General features: G+C 39.3%; 1 pseudogene; it reads right to left on the bottom strand.

The window, feature by feature from the left end:
- Positions 1-4,224: 4,224 nt before the first annotated feature.
- Positions 4,225-5,488, bottom strand: LOC144372742 (atypical chemokine receptor 3-like; annotated as a pseudogene).
- Positions 5,489-22,670: the final 17,182 nt, after the last annotated feature.

The raw sequence follows: 22,670 nt of genomic DNA, 5'->3' as shown, positions 1-22,670 counted from the left end.
TATGAATAGAATATGGAGTGCATGTTTTAGGGTAAGAACAAAGCTCTTATAGCAAGGAATCCAATAGTACAATGACTTAAAGAACAAATACATTCTTTGTATTATTGAATAATGGCCCAGTGTGATCAGGTCAGTGTGGGGTGATTCGTGGACATTCTTGTTTTGTTTTTTTTTTTGTATTTTTTTGTTCCCTAATCCCTTTGACCACTGTTAATATCTGCTCAGACAAAGCTGCATTAAGCTTCAGACTAGGTTCCAGAAAACATTAAAGGAATCATAAGATAGATGAGGTGCTGACCCCAAATGGTCCATGTTTCCTTGCAAGAATGTTTACATGGTAAGGAAGGCTGGTGACATGGTTCAACAGGCCAGCCATGAGCAACATCATACCTGTATTACCATCAGACAAATACATAGAGTTAATCCTTGTCTCTGTGTTATGATTGAGCCTTTTGCACTTTCAACATTCCCTGCCTCTGGCTGATCCCATCACTCATCAAGTCTCTGTACATCCCTACGTCTAGAACAGTCACCCTCCATGGCACCTGATACTGGATCAGACTCTTACCTCACACCCAATTTTGGGTGGAAATATATAAACTGTTGACAGCATTGTGATGGAAAAGCAGCCCTCTGAAGTCTATACCCTAAGGGACTAGAGAGGGAAAGGCATAAGTTACAGGGAAAGAAGTTACTACCCAGTACAAAAGCAGATCAATATCTGAGGTAGCACCAGGGAAGCAAAGACAATATATGTCAGGTATAATAGGCACAAGGAAGGAGGCTTCAAAAAAACAGTGTGCATCCCAATACAAGAAATGAAGAGGAAGGAAAGTAAAGGAGAGTGGAGCTTACTGGTAAAAGTATATGTGTGATTTCTTGTGTGTGTGTGTGTGTTGTGTGTGTGTGTGTGTGTGTGTGTGTGTGTGAACACAAAAAATGATGTGCAGTGTTCCTTGGAAAATTACTATTACAACATGACATAGTACACTGTGTGAAGTTCCTTGTTTCCATTGTAATTTTAATATTTCATTCAGCAGAAAAATTTCCATATGCATTGTCCATGATAACTTCTAGTGTCTCTGGAGTATTGGTTCCGTCCAATTACTCCCTAAATGACTCAATATGCCCTGGCTGAAGAGGGCCACATTTGTATTTGCAGATCTTTGAGATGCTGAGGCAGGCTGATGTCATTTTCCATGTAGCCAGGGAATATATACACATCCTGTCTCAAACATGAAAAGGCTTGGGATGTGATGTAAGTGCTGTTTTCTTGCCAAGAACACACATGTCCCTGTGTACAACTACCAGGACAACAAAACAATCAAAAAGTTTCAAACAATATAAATATTCACCTGCAATTAAACATAATTTAAAGGTTGGGCTGGGGTTGTAGCTCAGCGGTAGAGTGCTCGCCTTGCATGTGCGAGACCCTGGGTTCGGTCCTCAGCACCACATAAAAATATATGAATAAAATAAAGGTGTTGTGTCCAACTACAACTAAAAAATAAATATTAAAAAAAACATAATTTAAAGGTTAATTTTGAAAATAAAATTTTATCCATAAACTCACACACACACACACACACCACACGTACACCTCAATAATTTTAATTGTGTATACATCTCTATATGCATTTATACATTCCAGATACAAATCATATGTCAGGTATGACCTTTCTAAATATTTTTCTTATTCAGTTGCTCATCTTTTTTCCATGATGTTGTTCTGGGGATTGAAGCTCATAGCATGGCATGTTTCCACTGAGCTACCTGTCAGAGTTTTATTTTTTATTTTGAGATGGGAACTCACTAAGTTGCCTAGGCTGGTCTGACATCAGTGATCCTTCTACCTCAGCCTCCTGTGAGGCTAGGATTACAGACATGCACCATTGTGCCCAGTTGGGTTAATTCTTTCCAGTAAGTTCTGTATGTCCAGCATCTGGTGGTTATCCACTTGGTCTGTCAAGGCATGAGTCATTCTGCCTCATCACTTGCACTCAGAAGTGTGTAGCCCAGGAAAATCTGCTGCTTTATAAAACAAGGTAGCTCAGGTATGGGCAGTGTTCTTCTGCATAGTGTGGAATGGCTTGGAGCCAGCACAGCCTGCTCTCCACAAACCTCCTAACTGCTCTGCACCTCAGAGTGGGTGTAAGCTACTGAGTGGTCACCTGGCTCTACAGAGTGGTAAGAAAGTAGTCCATGGTCCGACTAAGCAAGGGCAATAGGAATCACTAAAGCTGGGTGGCACAGGAGACGTCTGTGAATGGATAAAGAACTCCACCTGAACCCAGCACTATGCATCTATATGCCTGAACTCCTGGGCTAGGAGGGGTCCACACTGAGTGGGAGGGGCCTGAACACTCAACTTAAGTTCAGCTTTTCTGTTCTCCATTCTCCTCCTCAATTCACTGGTTGGGAGTTTCCTGTTTGAACTTGACCTCTAGAAGCCTCAGGGTAAACATGGCCCCGTTTTAATGGTAATAAGTGTTTATCATGTTATGATTTCCCCCAACTTTGTGTGCTCCTTGTGTTATTTTTCCTTTCTCTTGCATTTTCACTTATTGATCTGCTGTTATTATAGCATTCATGACAGTATGCATGCACCTGTGGACATGTGTCAAGCATATTGGAGTCAGCATGCCACAATGCCTGGCCTCAGAACTCAGATTGGGCAGCCTTTGCAAATGGTGCTATCTGTAACCCCGAGGGACCCCTGGGCTGTGAGTTTTGGTGAGCCCATATGTTCAGGGACATTCCAAAAGGGCAGTAGCCCCTGGATCTCAAGAAGACCCACCTGTGGATGGCCTCACCTGTGCTAAGATGGGAAGAACACTTCCCTGAGCTCCTACCCAAAAGCCAGGTCTGTAGAAGTCTGTGGCTCCTGTGGCTCTGAAAGTGCTCCTCCAAGGAGTCCTCCCAGTGAAGGTTCATGTGGAAATGCAGAAGCCAGAGTTTGGTTACTGCCTCAAGCACAGTCAATAGCCTTCCCTTTGTTACAGGCTCACTTTCTGCAGTTCAGTTACTTGCAGCCCCCCAAAAGGCTAAATGGATACTCTAGAAATACATAATTCCTAAGTTTTAAATAACTTTTATTACAGAAAATTATATAGTCATTCTAATTTTCAAAATTGTTGATCTCTGTGTCTACTTTATAAATTAAACTGTATGGTAAATGTGTATGTCTAGGAGAATGCGTAGTAAATACATAAAGTATACATAATGAGTCAGGTACTTTCCAGGTTTCAGGGGATCTTGGGACATATCTGGTGCAGATGACAGGGGACAAATGTAATTAGTTGGTCTATGGTAAGTAGAAAATATGCATTTCCTTTGCAGCTTTTTCTTAGGTCTGCTAAGAATGTAAAAGCAGCGCTGCCTTCAACCCTCAGCAGGGATTGTGTGAGGAGATGTCACATTGGTGCTGGGAGCAGAGGATCCCTGGCCGATCCAGGCTCACATTTCCTGCATTTCCGCCTCCAGACATCTGCCCATCACCTCCCTCCCCAACACCACCTGAGGAGCTTCTAAAACACACTCAGCACTTTGAATGCTGTGCCTTTCATGCCACTCACCCACACTAACCCTCCAGTTTGCTCTGTGGCAGTTCTCTCTTTATTCTTGCTCAGCTTGACTGTGTGTGCCAGGTGTGTCCACATAGCAACATCATGAATGCTACCTCAATGCCGGCACACTTTCCCACTTTCAGGAATGCACTTTTAGGAAACAAAGTTCTTTATTAAAGAAATAACTTACAGACTAAGAGAACTCTGTTCATTGTATGCACAAGTTTGTAGCCTGTAATAGTCTTCTTTTGTTTTAAATGTAACTCTGCAAAACTATTAACATCCCAAACAGCATTATGAAGCCATTTTTGTTCCATATCCTGTGCAAATACAACCAACCACGGAGATAGAAAACTTTTATAAAGAACACATTTCAGTGAAGAATGGTGTACATTTATATATATGCATATACATGTATATAAATACATAACTTTAAATTAGTTAAAAATGACACCCTTAGTAAAACTAAAGTCAAACTAATCTTAAAACTACAGCAATCTGAGTAGGATTATACCTCCCATGTAATATTTAAAATACATTTAACTTTCCAATACTTTTTATGCAGTATGCCAATAGTGAGAAAATGAAGACGTAAATAAAATTCAACATATAAAAATTTCAGGAAGAGCAGAAGTTTCTGTTGTATAGATGTCCATTCAAGTGTTTCCTGAAGCTGACTTTGACAGACAGCAGTAGATAGAGAGTAAGATGCACAATGTCACGCCTTCTCCTCTTTGTGTCACTTGGGCATCAAGACCCAAAGCTCCCTTGCTCTCTTATGAAGACCATAAGCCATGTTCACAAGCTCCATGACGTGGCCTCTGCACATCAGGTCATTTGGAGTTTTGCTCCAGCACCAAGTACTCTGTCTCTGACACTCTGGAGGTGTTGGTGAGCTGGGTGAGGCCTATTTGGGCAGAATACTGGAAGGTGAAGGCCTTCATCAGCTTGTACCTGTACTTGGGGTTGATGAAGCTGTAGAGCACAGGATTGACACAGCAGTTCACCAGGGACAGGCTCTGTGTGACATGTAGTGCTGTGAAGAGCATGTTCTCAAGCTGGCAGGTGAAGGGGAGGTTGTGCAGGATGGAGAAGATGTCCAGTAGCACTGCCACGTGATAGGGGAGCCAGCACACAAGGAAGACCTCCACATAGGAAAAGATGACCTTCCGGATACTCTGATTCTCCTGATCACCAGAGGCTGAGATGGCCCTGGAGAGTAGGCAGTAGAAGACAGTGATGATGGAGAAGGGAACAATGAAGCCCAAGACAACAGAGACAAGCTCCATGCCGATCAGCCACTCCTTGATGCTGTGCTCAGGGTAGAACGACCAGCAGTAGGTCTCGTTGTTGGAAGCAGACACCACAGTCTTCAGGTAGTAGGTGTTGGGCAGAGACAATCACAAGGCCAGCAGCCACACCAGAACGCACACGATGTGGCACACCATCTTCTTCCTGCGGCTGGAGGTGCTGGTGAAGTAGGTGATGAAGAGGTAGTGGTCGATGCTCATGCATGTGAAGAAGAAGATGCTGCCAACGAGGTTGACAGAGAAGGTGAGGTGCGTGACCTTGCAGGTAAGCTCACCCATTTGCCACTTGTTGTCCTGCACCAGGCTGACCACCCAGACGGAGATGGTGATGACAACCCACAGGTCCGTGATGGCAAGGTTCAAGATGTAGCAGTGGGTGTCATAGCCTGTGGTCTTGGCCTGGATGTTCACCCAGACCACCACAGAGTTGGCAATCATGCCGATCACGAAGATGAAAATGTAAATGAAGTAAAGTGTGTAGAGTAAGATGCTTTTGTGGGGCATGGTTGGGCAGTGCACTGTATCAATCAGGATGCAGTTGCTGCTGTTGCATGGCCAGTTAATGTCAGAGAAGTTTCCTGGCTCTGTAAAGTCAAAGAGATGCATATCCATGGTAGAGGGAGTGAGAAGGACCTACAGCAACCCAGAGAGACGGGAGAGAGAAATCACTCATGAGGGAACCTCGACTTCCAGTCAAATCATTTTTCTGGGGTCCTAATAAGGCCCAGCAGTTTTGCCCAAGTTCTGAGGTGTCTCACAAAGAAAGGAGAAAAGAAATCAATCACACGAGAACTGTGTCACATAAACAAACAGCCAGAGTCTCATTGACACAGTGTCCAAAGACAGTCACAATGTTGGTTTTCTATCTTTCATTGGCTGTCTTCTTCAGACACCATCAGCCTGGCTGTGCTCAGAGTGTGAAATCAACATGGTACAGGGCCAAAGAAACACCAGACTTGACTTGTATCCTCTATGTAGGTGGCAGTTCTGTCACTTGCCACAGGTGGTGACTAGCCAAGATTCAGGCTACCATGGGTTACTCAAAGTGACTCCATGTTACACATAGCAACTTCTGCAGGATCCAGGATAAGAGTCAATGTGTGCCAAGTGGCCTTGACAACTGTTTCAGAAACCAAAGCAGGAACATTTCAAGGTTGGAATTATGGCTCCTCCAACCAATAGTGTCCAACATAAGATATATTGGTTATCCTGACCATGTCTGCTGCACTAGAACAGCTTCACCCACCTCAGAATTACCGTAGGGACAAAGGGCCTATCCCCAAATATGAAGGGGGATACATATTACTCAATGACCTGTCACCTGCAACTGTCCAGGAGAAGCAATCAGCTTCTCCTCTTTAGCAGAAATGCAAAACCTCATCTTGGCTCTTCTCCACTTGGGAAACTGTTGCATAACATCCACCCCCAAAGAGGGCCCAGGAACCCACAGAGGACATGCAGCTGAATCAGGCCCTCCTTAGGAAAGCATGGAACAGAGTCCCTAACTATGGAAGACACCTGCTGCCTACCTCCACAGCCTAAAAACTTAACAGGTGGTCCACTCCTGAATCCCAACAAGGAAGACTGTGGGAGGCCTGGCAGCTCCCTCTGTGGGAGGTAGGGGATAGAGGTGGTTGTAGGATCCCCTCCTGGTTGTCCAACCCAGGCTTCATGTTCAGAAATAAGGCCTGAGCATCCCAGGGTAGTGATATACCTTCTGCTCTACAACCAGGTCACTGGCCCAGCAGCCAGGAAGTCCCCAGAGCCCAGTGACCCCCAGTCTTTGGAAGCTGACATTCAGGCACAGTAGGCCATTCACAGGGGGCAACACAGAATCAGGACAAACAAACCCTCATCAGCAGATGTCCTGTCCTAAGACAGCTTCAAGGATTCCAAAAGGATATCTGGCTAACAAGGCTGTGGAGGGTGATGCCAGAAGATGGGCTCCTGGCCTCCCAGACTGATCTCGGTTTATCCAGCCAGCCCCAAGCTGCCCTGAAGATACTCCTGCCACCTCCCCTAGGACACAAAGTGTCTGTGCAGACCCTCACCCTGCACCTGTGAACCCAGATGGATGCTGCCCCTGCTCTTTCACATGGCTCCAGTGCAGAAGCCTCCGGCAGCAGCCCTGCTTCTTCCTTCCCATTTCCTTAAAATGGAACACATTTGCAGTTTGACTTAGTTTAAGGCACTATTTCTCCCCCAAATCTCATCTGCTCTCATAGTCACTGGAAGTAGAGGAGCCCCACAGGCATGGAAACCCAAGAATGCTTTGTTGGAAGTGGCTGTGGAAATTCTCTGCCATACTGGCACAACCTGGGTACTTGGCAGAGACAGCATTAAATCCTAGAGCCCAAAGAAATGAAGGACCCTGAGCCTTTGAGAGCCTGCACTAGGATTTTAACCCATGTGTCACTCTCTCACACCTGGGCTGCTTTTCTGGCCAGCCCTCCTTTTCCCTCCAGGGCATGCACACTGTGGCCCTGATGCAGTCCAAAGAGAATGGTCCCAGACAAGGACAAGGGCACAGAATAAGAGAAACCTCCTCCTGGGGCTGAGCAGTGTTCTTCTAGGCCCCTCCTCAAATCAATTCTGACACATCCCTTGCACCTGGCAGCTGCCAATCTCCAGTATCCTCCAGGCCAGAGTGGACTTGGACAATGGGAAGGCTCAGGGACTCTGATCTAGCCCTGTTTCTTCTGCCTCTGCCCTATGGGCCTGGAGTCTCACAGGATTTATGGGACAGGCATGCCACACTGCAGTCACACCCTTCGCTCCCCTAAGGGGTTGGGAGTGGCACCACCATGGAAGGTGTGGAGCAGAGACACAGCTGTTACTGCCCAAGGTTGAAGCAAGCAATGTGTGAGTGTGTGTGTGCACAGGGGGAGAGAGAGAGAGTGGAGGAAAGAGCATGAGAGAGAGCAAGCACACATGCTATGTATGTCCTCATCAAATCTAAATGTAAAAGACTCTTTTTGAATTTTTTTAAGAGAGAGAGAGATTTTTAATATTTATTTTTTAGTTTATGGTGGACACAATATTTTTATTTTATTTGTATGTGGTGCCGAGGATCGAACCAAGCACCCTGTGCATGCCAGGCCAGCATGCTACTGCTTGATCCACATCCCCAGCCCTGAAAGAATCTTTATTGATTCTATATTGTAGCAGAAATACCATAATGTCAAAACTATTATTACAGACGAAAAATTGGGGATTAAAAATTTATTTGATTAGCTTTTCTATTCCTTTACTTTCACCCCTCTCCTAATTCTGAAGTGATTCTTTTTTTTTATTCTTGGTCGTTCAAAACATTACACAGTTCTTAATACATCATATTTCACAGTTTGATTCAAGCGGGTTATGAACTCCCAACTTTACCCCGTATACAGATTGCTGTATCACATCAATTACCCTTCCATTGATTGACATATTGCTTTTCTAGTGTCTGATGTATTCTGCTGTCAGTCCTATTCTCTACTATCCCCCCTCCCCTCCCCTCCCCTCCCCTCCCCTTTTCTCTCTCTACCCCTTCTACTGTAAATCATTTCTTCCATTTGTATTATCTTGTCTTACCCCTCCTTTCCTCTTATATATCATTTTGTATAACCCTGAGGATCGCCTTCCATTTCCATGCGATTTCCCTTCTCACTCCCTTTCCCTCCCACCTCTCATCCCTGTTTAATGTAAATCTTCTTCTCAAGCTCTTTGTCCCTACCCTGTCCTTGTTTACTCCCCTTATATCAAAGGGATCATTTGGTATTTGTTTTTTAACGATTGACTAGCTTCACTTAGCATAATCTTCTCTAATGCCATCCATTTCCCTCCAAATTCTATGATTTTGTCGTTTCTTAATGCAGAGTAATACTCCATTGTGTATAAATGCCACATAACATTGTATTTCTATGTCTGTTTCTGAATCCACTTTTCATTCCAATCTACCCTGCTTCCTCACCTGAAACTTCTCAGATGACTCTTCCTTTTATCCTAGGGGTTTTCTCCTTAAAGTCTGGCAAGTGGACCAGCAGCAACAGGAGAGTTTTGTTTTGTTCTTTGTAGTTATACATGACAGTAGATTATAACTGGACTTATTTATACAAACATCTTATTCTAATTAGGATCTAAGATTTGTGGTTGTACACCATGTAAAAATTCACTGTGGTATATTCCGATATGTATATAGAAAATTATGTCAGAATCATTCTGCTGTCTTTCTATTCTTTCCCCCTCTGTTCCCTTAATTTCCCTTTGTCAAATCTACTGAAATTCTACTCATCCCCTCCCCTGCTTATTGTGTGTTAGCATGTACATATCAGAGAGAATATTAGACCTTTGGTTTTGAGGGATTTACTTATTTTGCTTAGAATAATAGTCTCCAGATCCATCCATTTTTTTCTGGCAAATATCATAAACATACATTGAAGAAAAGAGAGAGCCTCTTTAACAAATGGTGCTGAGAAAATTGGAAATCCATATGTAGCAGAATGAAATTTAACCCCAATCTTTACCCTGCAAAAAACTCAACTCAAAGTGCATCAAAGACCTATAAATTAGACCAGAAACCATACATCTACTAGAAGAAAAGATAGGACTAACTCTCCATTATGTTGGTTTTAGGAACTGACTCCCTCAATGAGCCTTCTAAATGAGTGCAAGAAGTAAAATCAAGAGTCGATGTAACCTGGATGGTATCAAACTAAAATGCTGTTTCACAGAAAAGTAAACAATCAAGAATGTTAAGACATCTACAGAATTGGAGAAAATCTTTACCTCATGCACCTCAAATAGAGCATTAATCCAGGATATAAAAAATCAGAAACCTTAACACCAAATAACCCAATCAATAAATGTGCGAAGAACCTAAACGAGCATTTCACAGAAGAAAAAATACAAATGGTTTCATTTTTTCTTTACGGCCGAATGAAACTCCATTGTTTATATATACCACATTTTCTTTATCCATTCATCCATTGATGAACACCTAGACTGGTTCCATAGTTTGGCATACCTGAAAACTAGAGAAGAAAAAGGAAAAGAAAGGTGGGTGATGTCTCATGAAAATTGAAGGGAAAACAGAAGAAAAGGATTGGGGGTGGGGATAAAGGGGAAATACTGGGGAATAATATTGGATGAATTGTATTGTTATATTGTGTGCATGTACAAAATGTGACAACAAATCCTACAATTATGTACAACTATAATTCACCAGTAGAAAAAAGAAATGATAGTTGTTATTTTATGCCATGTTTGAGGTTGTTTGCTATGTGGCAATAGATAATTGAACCTTGCTCCCTTCCCAAGACAGTCCACCACTGATTAAGATGATATGTAAAGATCTAGCCCCTTTTTCCAATTCATGATGATTCTAAAGGGTTTTTCCAGCTATCAAGTCAGCTGAAACTTCCATTATCACAGTTCAACTACTTCCTTTCCTTGTAAACACAAGTATTAGTTACAAGAACACTCCCTAATAAACCTACAGATTCTTAATAAAAAAATACAAATGGTCAAAAAATATATGAAAAATTGTTCAACATCTCTAGTAATTAGAGAAATACAAATTAAAACTATGCTGAGATTCCCTGTCACTCCAGTCAGAATGACAGTGATCAAGAATACAAATAACAACAAATGTTAGCAAGGATATGTGGGAAAAGGTACACTGAAAAATTGCTAGTGGGACTGCAAACTGGAGTGACCACTATGGAAAGCAATATGGGAGATTCCTCAGAAAACTTGGAATGGAATTACCATTTGACCCAGCTCTCTTTCTCTCCTTGGTATATACCCAAAGGACTCTCAATGAGAGTCTTGGCCTGCACCACAGCTAATTTTTTTTAAGTTGGGAATTTTTTAGCAGGATCTCCAGGATCTTCAAGAACATTTGGGTTTGAGAAGCAGAGGAAGCATGTCTTAGGAAAACTCTTACCCCTTTTACTCTAAATAAAATCTTTGCCCCTCTGTGATTTGATAACCAAACAAACCTAGTTGTTTATTTTTAGCTCATGAAAACATGCAAATGACTATCCTCCTCTTGGCCATGTAGCCTCTTCATAAGTTGTAAGAAGGAAAAGGCTCACCTTCTTTCCAAGTTGTGTCTTTTTTTCCATACATGAAATTAGATATCAGAGACTAAGCAGGCGATTTGGTTCAGTCTTAGAAGATGGCCATTATTACCAATTGCTTCTGCAGATGAGTTTGAACATTTCAGGGTCAACATTGAAAATCACATTTCTTCTCTTATCCTGCATCTCACTATCATCTCCATATTGATGATCTTCAAAATGGCTGACTTCACGTTCACTCTACATCAGCCATGTTAGTATTATTTATCACTTCCAGTTCATATTTTTTCTCCCCAATTAAATCTATATATTTTTAAGTCAGAGACATGCTGGTAATGCTGCAGGGTTTCAAAGAACCCCACACTGTACTTGATGAACTATAGCTCTCAATTCAGGCCTCTGGTTTGATCAGGTAATGATGAAATATTTCTTTGTTGACTCAGAAACTTTCAAAAACTTGGCATTAGCACTTGGAATTGTAGCTTTTACTGAATATGATGGAGAACCAAATGTTTTATTGTCATTATCATCAAGTGTGCATTTCTCATGTGATCATGTGGCTTATATATTTTTATTGGAAAGAAGGGATCTTTCTGTCACAGTAACAAACACCTTGTATTGCATTTTAATACCAAAAATTTAGTGTAATGAAAATGGTGTGGAATCAGAAGTGCTTTTTTCAAGTCCCTGAGCAGTCATTAGCCATGTGATTAAATTCAGCTACCAACTATTATTCATCATGTTTCCTTGTGTGAAAGAGAATGATGATAATGTCAATCTCATAGTTTAAAGAGATAATGGGTAAAAAAAACACTTTGAAACAACAAAAAACTATGTTTTTCTCAATCCATTCCTCTAAATTATGATCTTCAATATTGAAATTTTTATCAGTTATCTTTTAAGTGTGGTAGTATTTCATACTAATTCAGCACTGCTTTTTTAAAAAAGTTTGGAATAAGGATATTACTACATAACTACTTGTTCTTTCCATCCTCCAAGTGAAACATGAAAATTTCAAAATTAACAAGGAAATTGGACAATGATTCAGATGACTGCAAAAGATCAAAATTCTTTGAAAAAAATGAACTTTGTGTTTAAGTCTTTAACAGTTTGGTCTTTGAAGAAAGAAATGTGTTGCTTGATGCTGGGAATGATGATAAGGCAATGCTTATTTTCAATTATCTCCATGCTTCTGGACTTTTCTAAGAATGTTTATCAAAAATATGTAATAGATTTAGATTTAGATAGTGGAAATAAAGAAGGGGAAGAAAGAAGGAGGAAAAGAGGGTGAGAAGGAAGAAAGGACCAAAGAAGTCCAGGTATGAGGTTTGGCATTGATTTATGCTGCTGTCAAGTGTTACAAATATATAGTCAATTTGCTGAATTAGTCAATGTTTTAAAATCTCTATTTTAAACATTCTGTCCTTCCTTGAAAAGATTTCTATTTTTTTTATTGTTTCTATTTTCTAAAGGAAGCTGAGGCAGGAGAATTACAAGTTTGAGGCCAGCCTGGACAATTTACAAGACCCTAAGCAATTTAGCTACACCCTATCTCAAAATAAAATGAAAAAAAGTGAAAAGGGCTGGGGGTGTAATACAGTGGTAAATCACTCCCTAGGTTCAATTTCTGATAATAATAACAATAAAAATTAGTTAAAAACACATTATAGTATGTTAATAAGTATATTTATGTCTATGGTCTATCACAATGAAAACAATACAGTATGATTTGACTTCTGGATAACATGGAATGTATAATTCATAAAAGTAAACTTTTCACCAAATCCTACATATCATTTGCACAATTAATAACAATATTCACATAACACATTAGGCTTTTCTAATATTCTTTCATAAATACAGATTCAAACTCTTCAAATATAAAAAAGAAAATCAAGTATACTAAATCATTTAAAAAATTTCAATATTTTTATTACACACAAATCTTTACAACTTGCACTGATCATAAAAACAATCAACACACTTATGTTAAAAAGTGCTAAATACCATACATTTCTATTTATTCCTCTATTACTTTTTTCTTATTCTGATTTCTTATTCTTCCCAGGGCTATAAATTTTTTTTCTTCCGATAAAGGAGGGTTTTATTTTACACAGAGGATGGGTGAAGATTTTGAACTGAGACCGTCTAAAGTGTTTATTCCAAGAAGCATCCACCTAAGCTTATTACCCAATTAAGCTTATTACCCAATTTTTAGACTTTTTTCCATTGTACCTAAACACTGTTAAAAGTACTAATCTGACAAGTCTTATAGCCTTTGATTTCTGTGTGTTGTTTGTGTGGGGTAAGGTAAAAATTTTATCATCATTATCAATCTGATTGTTGTTGAATGCCTCACTTGATAAAAGGATCTAAAAGCTTCTTTTCAAATGTCTGTTTTGAATGTTTTGATGCTAATATACATCATATATAAGCCTTGTTTTCATTTCTTTATTCTGTATGAATCTTTCTTATTTGAGTTAAACCCATATTTCAGTCAATAGTTATACTGAAATTATAATTTTTCTATCAAGCACTAAGCTCTGCAATATTATGTCATAAGCATTGTTTCCCTGGCTATGAACTCTTATAAAAGATAATAAGAGTTATCCTATAAAAGGTAATTTTGATGACTGCATTAAATTCTGTTAAGAATGTACTTAAAACAAAAACAAAGAATGCATTCAGTTATACAAATTTTGTGTGCTTTTTGCTAACAAATTTAGCACACCTTTTCACATAAATAAACATCAACTAAAAATAGCTGAATAATACCAACTCAAGTCACAGAGATATCTTTAATGTGTAGGAGAAGGTACATATTTATTTTTCGATTTTTAATTAAATTGGCAGTTTGAAGTGGGTTATATTATCATATAACATGTTTGACATTGGTAATAGTCATTAATGTCAATTGTCTCAAGGTTACCACTAAGATGAAAACTTTTAAAAAGAAGAAAGTCCACATTTGAACAATTAGAAAGTTTTGCACATAACTGAAAACTACTTTCCCAGTGTAGAATAAATGTCATTTCCTCTATAAAGCTATACAATTTGCAAAGTCAACAGAAATATTTGGAATTTGACAAAATAATTCTGATATCTACCTAGAAGAGAATGCGAAATAGGTCGCAGATTTTTAAGTTGAAAATAGCAATACTAGTCTACGCCAGAAAGAGGTCAAGGCGCGAGTCGGAGCCAGACCCGCGTCTGAGTCCGAGTGGGTTCGGATTGCCAGCATCACGAGGGCGCCGCAGCGGACGCTGAGGGAGCACGCAGCACGGGTAATAGTCCCCGCGGGACTGGGACTCAGCCCCTCCTGCCCGCTGGGGCGCGCGTCCCGGCGAAGCACTGGCGCCCGGCCCGCGCCCCCATTCCAGTGCACATGTTCAGGCCATGGCCCGCGCCTCTGCCTGAGCCCTGTGCGCCCCAGCCTGCGCTCCCGCGCCCCGTGCTCCCGCCATGGAACCCGGACGCGGCGGCAGGGAGATCATGGGCAGGTTCGAGTTCTCCCGCAAGGACCTGATCGGCCATGGCGCCTTCTCGGTAGTCTTCAAGCACAACCTGGAGGTCGCAGTCAAGTGTATTAACAAGAAGAATCCGGCCAAGTCCCAGACACTGCTGGGGAAGGAAATAAAAATACTCAAGGAACTGAAGCATGAGAACATTGTGGTCTTGTATAACTTCCAGGAGATGGCCAATTCCGTCTACCTGTTCATGGAGTACTGTAATGGTGAGGACCTGGCTGACTACCTGCACACCATGGGGACCCTGAGCGAAGACACCATCAGGCTCTTCCTGCAGCAGATTGCCTGTGCCATGCGGCTGCTACACAGCAAGGGCATCATCCACCTTAACCTCAAGCCCCAGAACATCCTGCTGTCCAACCCTGGGGGGGGGGGGTGCCTTGCGAATCCCAATCACATCCGCGTCAAGATCGCTGACTTTGGGTTCGCCCGGTACCTCCAGAGCAACATGATGGCAGCCACGCTCTGGGGCTCTCCCATGTACATGGCCCCTGAAGTCATCATGTCCCAGCACTACGATGAAGAGGCAGACCTGTGGAGCAGCGGCACCATCGTGTACCAGTGCCTGACTGGCAAAGCCCCGTTCCAGGCCAGCAGCCCTCAGGATCTGCGCCTGTTCTAGGAGAAGAACAAGACTCTTGTGCCCATCATCCCCCCAGAGACGTCGGCACCCCTGAGGCTCCTGGCTCTGCTGCAGAGAAACCACAAAGACCGCATGGACTTCGAGGAATTTTTTCGTCACCCTTTCTTGGACGCCAGTGCCTCCATTAAGTCCCCGCCGGTGCCTGTGCCCTCTTACCCGAGCTCAGGGTCTGGCAGCAGCTTCAGGAGTAGCTCCACTTCTCATCTTGTCTCCCGCCATACCTAGGGGAGATGCCCCACATGCAGAAGATGCTCACCTCCCCAGTGGACATGGCCGGCTTCCAGCACGGCTCCTGGGACTCTGCTGGCAACAGCAAGGAATCTAATTTATATAAGTCTGAGAGCCTTTTCTCTCTTGCCTGTTTTGAAAATTGGATGGGTGTAGTATACCAGCATCGGGATGTAAAAAAATGAAGTATTGCAACTCTACCCAGCATGGGAATGTAAAATTGCTATTCCAATGCATTTTTGTATCAATTCTATAGATGTTTAATTCTGAGCATGAAGACTCAAGGAAAGGGTGACCAATAGAAGTGGTAATTGAGTAATCATAGGTTTCAGTATTTTTTTTAATGTAAAATGCTGTTAGCTTATAATATCACTAATCTGCCCAAGAAGATATATCCCACACTTATCATTTGTTCACTCAACTAATAAATGTTTTGCATCAGCATACACCACGGTCTAGACTCTCACATTACCAAGATAAATTAGACACATGATCCCTCCCATTACATCAATTAACCAACTAATATTCACGTTTTTCTTCTTGTCCCTCTTTCCTATGTCTACTTGCTTAGTCAAGCAATTATTCATTACCTGTGTGTTTAGGAGTATCACAATACTCTTACATTATTTATAGTTAAGTTTTATTCCTGAATTTGATAATATAGACATATTTTAATTATTTTTAAATGATGGAGGCATTCTCTTGACCATGATGTATTATTTCCCCAATAATTTCTCTTTCTCCAAACCAGATACACCAGTAGAGCTGGTTTCTTTTCCACAGTGCCCCACACTACACCATCCAAAACCAGCATTTATGTTCTATCTCTATCTGCTTCCTCGAACTCTTCATTTTTTCCTTCCTTTAGTACTTTTGGTTTAGTGATATTTTAGGGTTCTCCTGCACTCTGTCCTTCCTAATTTAATAATACTTATTTTGTGTTTAAATCCCACATCCTAGTCATACTCTGATTACCCACTTGTATTTTGATTATATTGAAAAATTTATCACTCTTGTTTGCTTTCCAATTCTTATTCCACTATTTGAAGTTTCATTTCTGATTTGTTTGCTTTTAATTTTTTAAAATTTGTTTTAATTACTTATACATGACAGTATAATGCACTTTTTTGTTTGTTTAGAATATACTTTGCTATATCATGTATAATAGAATAAAATTTCTCATTGTCCTGGTTGTACATGATGTAGAATCACACCAATCATATAATTATATATGCACATAGGGTAATAATGAATGTTTCATTCTATGATCCTTCCTACCCTACCCTCTTTCACTCCCCTCTAACTCATCTAAAGAACCCCATTGTGAATTAGCAGCCACATATCTGAGAAAACATTGGGCTTTTGGTTTGGGGGGATTAGCTTATTTCACTTAGCATAATAATTAAAGGCTGAGTCACATTATATATATATATATATATATATATGGAAGATGTTCTGTTTTATTAGAATAAGTTTGTATGTATTTCTATTTTGCAACTATCTAAAATTCCATTGGCATGATTCTACCTTTAGGATACTTTATTTTTTTAAGGGCTAGAGTTCCTATATACACATTCCCTCAGATGGGGCAAATATGTGGTACCTACTGTTTGATATCTTGAAAATTAGGCATAGCTTTGTCTCATCCAGAGAAGTTAATGTCATGCTTGGGTTGATGTCCTTTTTACTAATGATTCTCTACCAATTTTTAGCTTCCTGTGTTTTAAATGAAAATCAGATATTTATGTGAATTTTATTCTTTGTAGGTAATTTTTTTGTCTTGAAATTTCTGAATTATTCTTTTAATTCTTGCAATTGTGAAATTTTATTAGAATATGTTTGGATGTTTTTCTCTTTTGTGACTATCTAAAATTCCATTGTAAATTTCCACTTTTATAATAAACTAATAACTTATTTGGTGGTTTTGGGGGCAACTCTTCTCTTTTCTCCTTTGGAAATCTCATTATTTTAACATACTGGCTATCCTGGATCTACTCTCAAATACTCATGTCCATAATAGCTTTCAAGATATTTATTGTTTTAAGATATTTATTCCAGGTTTCAGCTTAGATTGTTGTTACATCCTTCACCTTCTTTTATTTGCCTACATACTTAGTTCCCACGATGTGTTTATAAATACATTTTTATTCAATCCATTACTGGTGATTGTTTTACATGTTTTAAAAGTAGTTAATTCTCTCCTTTAGCAGTACCACTCCTCTGAAAACAATTTGTCCTGCCTCCTATTTGTTCTTTCTCAATTTGCTTAGAATTTTTTGCCTAATCAATGAATTTCAGGCCTCGTGTTCTTATGTGACAGCAGTCTAATTATCAAGAAGCCCTGAAATATATGTGTGTGTGTGTGTGTGTGTATTTCAGGGCCTTTGTATCTGAAGAAACCCTGTGTGCTTTACAATCTGCTGAGCTAGAGCTTGTAAAGCTTGGCCCCCTTCTAACTTAGGGAAGAGATGAAACTCAAATCACTTGCTCTACTTTGACACATGTTTTCCTACTCAAAACGTGGTCCTTGGACCAGCAGCAGTGAATTGAAAAGGAAACATTTTAGACCATGAGTGAGTGCCCAGGATTCTCAATTTGCCTGATCACCTGTCTCTCCAATCAGATGGGATAGATTCGTGGTTTGAGTACTGATTGTGCCTCAGAACATCAACATGTTCTTGGAACACTGTATTATTTATGTTTGAGCCCAATCTGCCTAAAAGGATGATTAGTAAAATAGCATATGACAAGTGCATACACTCCATATGACAAGTGCATACACTCCAGAATTGTCATATTCCACAGATAATTTGAGATTCAGAATTTGTAGTAACATGTTCCAAGTTCTGTAGAATCCTGAAATTTATGAGTTCTGACATATTTTTTGGAATGAAGAGATTCATCAGAAGTGAACTTGCACAGTTTTGTCATTATTCATGAATATATTTCAACTCAAGATCTCAACTCACATTTCATCAATGATTGCCTCTAAACATCAGAGTGCAATCTTAAGCTTCAAAGGGTCTTATAAAGTTGTCATTGAGCTGAGAAGTGTATCAATGAATGGTTACAATTCTGAAATCAATGCCAATAAACAAAATATTTTCACAAAGTCCCTCTTCCTCAAATGTTATAATCAGGCATTAAAACTCTCCAATGTTCTGCTTCTCCAAATGTAAAAGTAAACTTGGATTCATTTTGATATGTTAAAGTTAAATAATCTAGTATCTGTCATCCAATGAGAAACATAATGATAAAAACTATTTAAATACATATAAATATAAGTAATATATTTGTAACATGATGTCAGGTTAGTTGGAATTTTTCTGGAGCTTTTTGTAGTATTCATGGACAAGCTTGATATGTCACAAGATGACAAGAGCCCAAGAGAATTGGGTAAGAGTCAGACTAGACCTAACTGAAGAGAGTTTGGGGTTTTCTTCTTTTTTTTTCTTCTCCCTTGACAATGCCACAATTATTATTTGTTGTGAGATTTGGATTACTGGGGTGATTGGACAGTAAGTTATTTTACAAATTGGTTATAAATATTAACTAAGTAAAACATAATCCTAAAATATATACTTTACACTAAATTCACTATATTTTCTTGCCATCTCCCACAAAGCTGTTGTGTAAAAATATCTTAAGATTTCTCCAATCACTATGGTTTATGTTCTCTTTAATATCATGAGATTAGAAAGTGTACTATTGCAGATCCTATACAGTAAAAACATACTTCTGGGGTGTGTGTGTGTGTGTGTGTGTGTGTGTGTGTGTGTGTGTGTGTGTGTTTTGCTGGGGGTGAAGTCCAGGACCTAACATACGCTAGGCAAACACTCTACCAATGACTCACTATTAAACATACATAGACTCACTATTAAACAATAGAGCAAGTATTACTAGCACATTCTATGCTTTTAAAATCAAGCACACCACAGAACCCTCGTTACACTTCAAATATCTCACCAAATTTTGTCCCTGTTTCCCTAATTATATTCTATTAATCTGGTACAGACATCATAGCTTCCATACGTAGGAAATGAAAGTAGGAAGTACCACAGTGAATATCACCTTTATGTACATACACAAGACACATATGAAAAAAGTTATATGTAAATATGTAAATAACAGAAAAAATCAGTAGAGGGAAGGGAATAGGGGAAGGGAAAAGAAAGGGAGGGAAACAGAAAGTACTAGAGACTGAATTAGAGGAAATTATATTCAATGCTTTTATAATTATGTCAAAATAAATCCTACTCTTATGTATAACTAAAAAGAACCATAATAAAAATTATAAAAATAAATGTAGGGGATGTGGCTCAAGTGGTAGCATGCTCGCCTGGCATGTGCAGGGGGCACTGGGTTTGATCCTCAGCAAAGCATAAAATAAAAATAAAATAAAGATGTTGTGTACACTGAAAACTAAAACATAAATTTCATGTCATCTATTATACAAATATATTCTTAATTATGATGTCATAATCTTTTAAATTGAGATTTGAGTATCTTAATCCCTCCATCTCCCACAAGGCTAGTGTAGGATTAATGAAGATTGAGAAGACACCTCTCAAAAAAAATTTAATAAATAAATAAATACATAAATAAAAGAAAAAGAGAAGACGCCTCTCTGATACCTATTGTTTATCACCATTTAGAAATATTTGTCCTAGAATGAAAATATCACATTTGATTAAGGATGTTGTCTATTTAATGACTAGAGCTCAACAAACAAATTTGGTGGCAAAATCAAGACATAAGCATGCAGTTAACTTCCTGAAAAAAGACAACTTGAAAAAGGGAAATTTTCTCTTAGGGCCCAGTTTGTCTTAATGGAAAATACATTATCTCACAAATAGGAGCTTGTTTGATGCTTTCTGCTAATAAGGGAGCCAATGTTGGAATGAAGGCCTAAAGATTGAAAAAATGAGTGGGACAGTTCTTTGACAAGACTGCCTGAGGTATTTGGCTTCTTGACAGTGAAAATATCCTCAACTATATAAATTATTCAGGTTGGGACAGCCTGAGTCTTAGGCTTCCTTGATGGAGTCATATGGGAAACAATGTCTAGACATCAGAAATCAAGATTTTGCTTTTACAACTCACTGTTTGAAAAACTGCTAAGAACGATACCTTCGGTGGACTGTAATGTATCGTTTTTGTAACATCTGTCAAATGTATGTCAGCAGTCATACTAAGCAGAAATTTTGACCTCTTGGAAAAGATCAATTGTTCTAAATGGCATCATCATTTGGAAAAGTACTACTTCATGTTTGTTTGGAAAACATAGACTCTTAAAATAGTGCTTAAAATAGAAGAAGAGATTTGTCAAACAATAAGCTCACCTCTGCTATGCCTGAGCTCTATGGTCATAAGCCTTTCCATTGCCTCTCAGGAAAATGGAGCCTCTCTTTAGAGGTTTCTGATATCCATCAGAAGCATTATGATATGCAATAAACAAAACTATGGACCAACGTCTGCTTAAAGTGACTATTATAGTTAAGAAAAGCAGTGAATATTTTGAATGGGAAAAATTTCTGAAGAGAATTTAAGGTCTGCAATAACAGATCCAAAATATATTCAGTGTAGGAAGAATCAATGCAAAGTCTTGCATTTTTGTACTAAAAGTCAAAGGCCCAAACACAGCCTGAGAAAGGCTTGCTTCAACAAAAGCACTTCTTGGATTTTCAGTTTACTACAAGAGCATGAAATACAATTCCCCATCTAAACCTCAGAACACAGAAAACAATTTCAGTGACACTGAAATGGCATACATGTGGTACCACTCCAGATGCATAGGAAAAATGTAAATTCACTGAATACAGTAAATGCATTTTGGCATTTGGACTTGATTCTTTCCTGGAATTCCAAATGAGAAAGATTGCTAGACTCTGTTGTAGACTAAACTTTGCCCCTACTTCCTCCCTCATTGGCACAATTGAGTAGAGTGACCTAACAAGTTGCTGGGATTTAATAGCATTCTGATTTAAATTCAGGCCTTTAACTAGAAGATGAATCATGAGTCTTCACTGTGTCAAACGAACAAAGGGATACGGAAACTCAGGAAATAAAAGAATGTGTTTAATTCTCAAAATAGGAGTTACTTCCTGAAGACAACAGCACTTTGTAATTGAGTCTTAACAATATGATATTATTTTTGTTCAGATGAGAAAGGTAAGGACTGGTAAAAATCACTGAGATGCATCCACACCTCTGTTATACTGAAATCAAAGGCTTATCAAGGAAGATCAATTGTGATCATTTGGCTTAGGAGCTAAACAAATCTGAAACATTTGGGAGGCAAAAAAGACATCATCAGAAATGAGCACTGGAAATGAAACTGACCAAAATATTGTTGCATTGGGTGAATATACAAGAACACAACACATCCACTATTAGGTATAATTAAAATGCACCCTGAAAACTATATAAATGTTTTAAAAACCTCCATCATAAACAAAATCAAAAGCTAGAAAAAATAAAGAACATTGGGATGAAATCTCCAAAATTTCTGTATCTAATAGATTAAATGACAATGATTTAAGCATCTATGATATGATTCAGATCACAAAAAGCTGTCACACACCTGTAACATCCTCGTCAGGGTTATGGAAAGCAAAAAGGGATCCACTTAGGTCCTACCTAAGGGAATTGATATACATGGGAAAGCAACAAAGTCTCTGTCTCGGAGCAATATCTGCAGTCAGATACTCTTGAGTTCACATCCCCACTTCACTGCTTACTGCTTGTGTAAACTGCTATATGTGCTCTTGGCCTCAGTTTCTGTATTAGCAAAATGGGTTTTAAAATACCTGAATTAGTGTTATGTTTAACTTTTAAATTATATAATGTGTGTGTGTCTGTGTGTGAAGCCCAATATATTGCAACTTCTTAATAAATGATGATGATGATTAGTCATGGAGAGAAAAGGAAACAGAAATGACAGGCACAGGATTGGATCATTAATAAACTTGCCATAGGATAGAATGGAGGGGTTAGGAAAACAGGTTAAGAGGGCAGTCTAGCTTAGAACTTTCAAATATATGTAGCTGTGAAAATGGAAGTTCCATTATTAGAATCAAAGCCACTAGTCTATGACATACTCAGATTTGAAATGGAAAAGAAAACAAATTTGCAGACTTTAAGAGGGCATGATCTCACCTCTCCAACATGAAAAAACTCAGTGTCATGTAGTCCATCCGGAAGAATTTAAAGTTCCATTAGGAATGTAGTTCTTCAGCCTTTGGCAGCTTTGAACTCTCACTGTTCTCCTACGCTCTTTGCTACTCAAATTCAGTCCACAAATGAGAAGCATCTGAGTCCTGTAAGAGCCCCCT

This window comes from Ictidomys tridecemlineatus, unplaced genomic scaffold (genome assembly GCF_052094955.1).
Source record: "Ictidomys tridecemlineatus isolate mIctTri1 unplaced genomic scaffold, mIctTri1.hap1 Scaffold_155, whole genome shotgun sequence".
NCBI classification, from domain to species: Eukaryota; Metazoa; Chordata; class Mammalia; order Rodentia; family Sciuridae; genus Ictidomys; species Ictidomys tridecemlineatus.
Note: the sequence above shows the minus strand (reverse complement) of the source record. Positions and strands in the feature narration are given on the sequence as shown.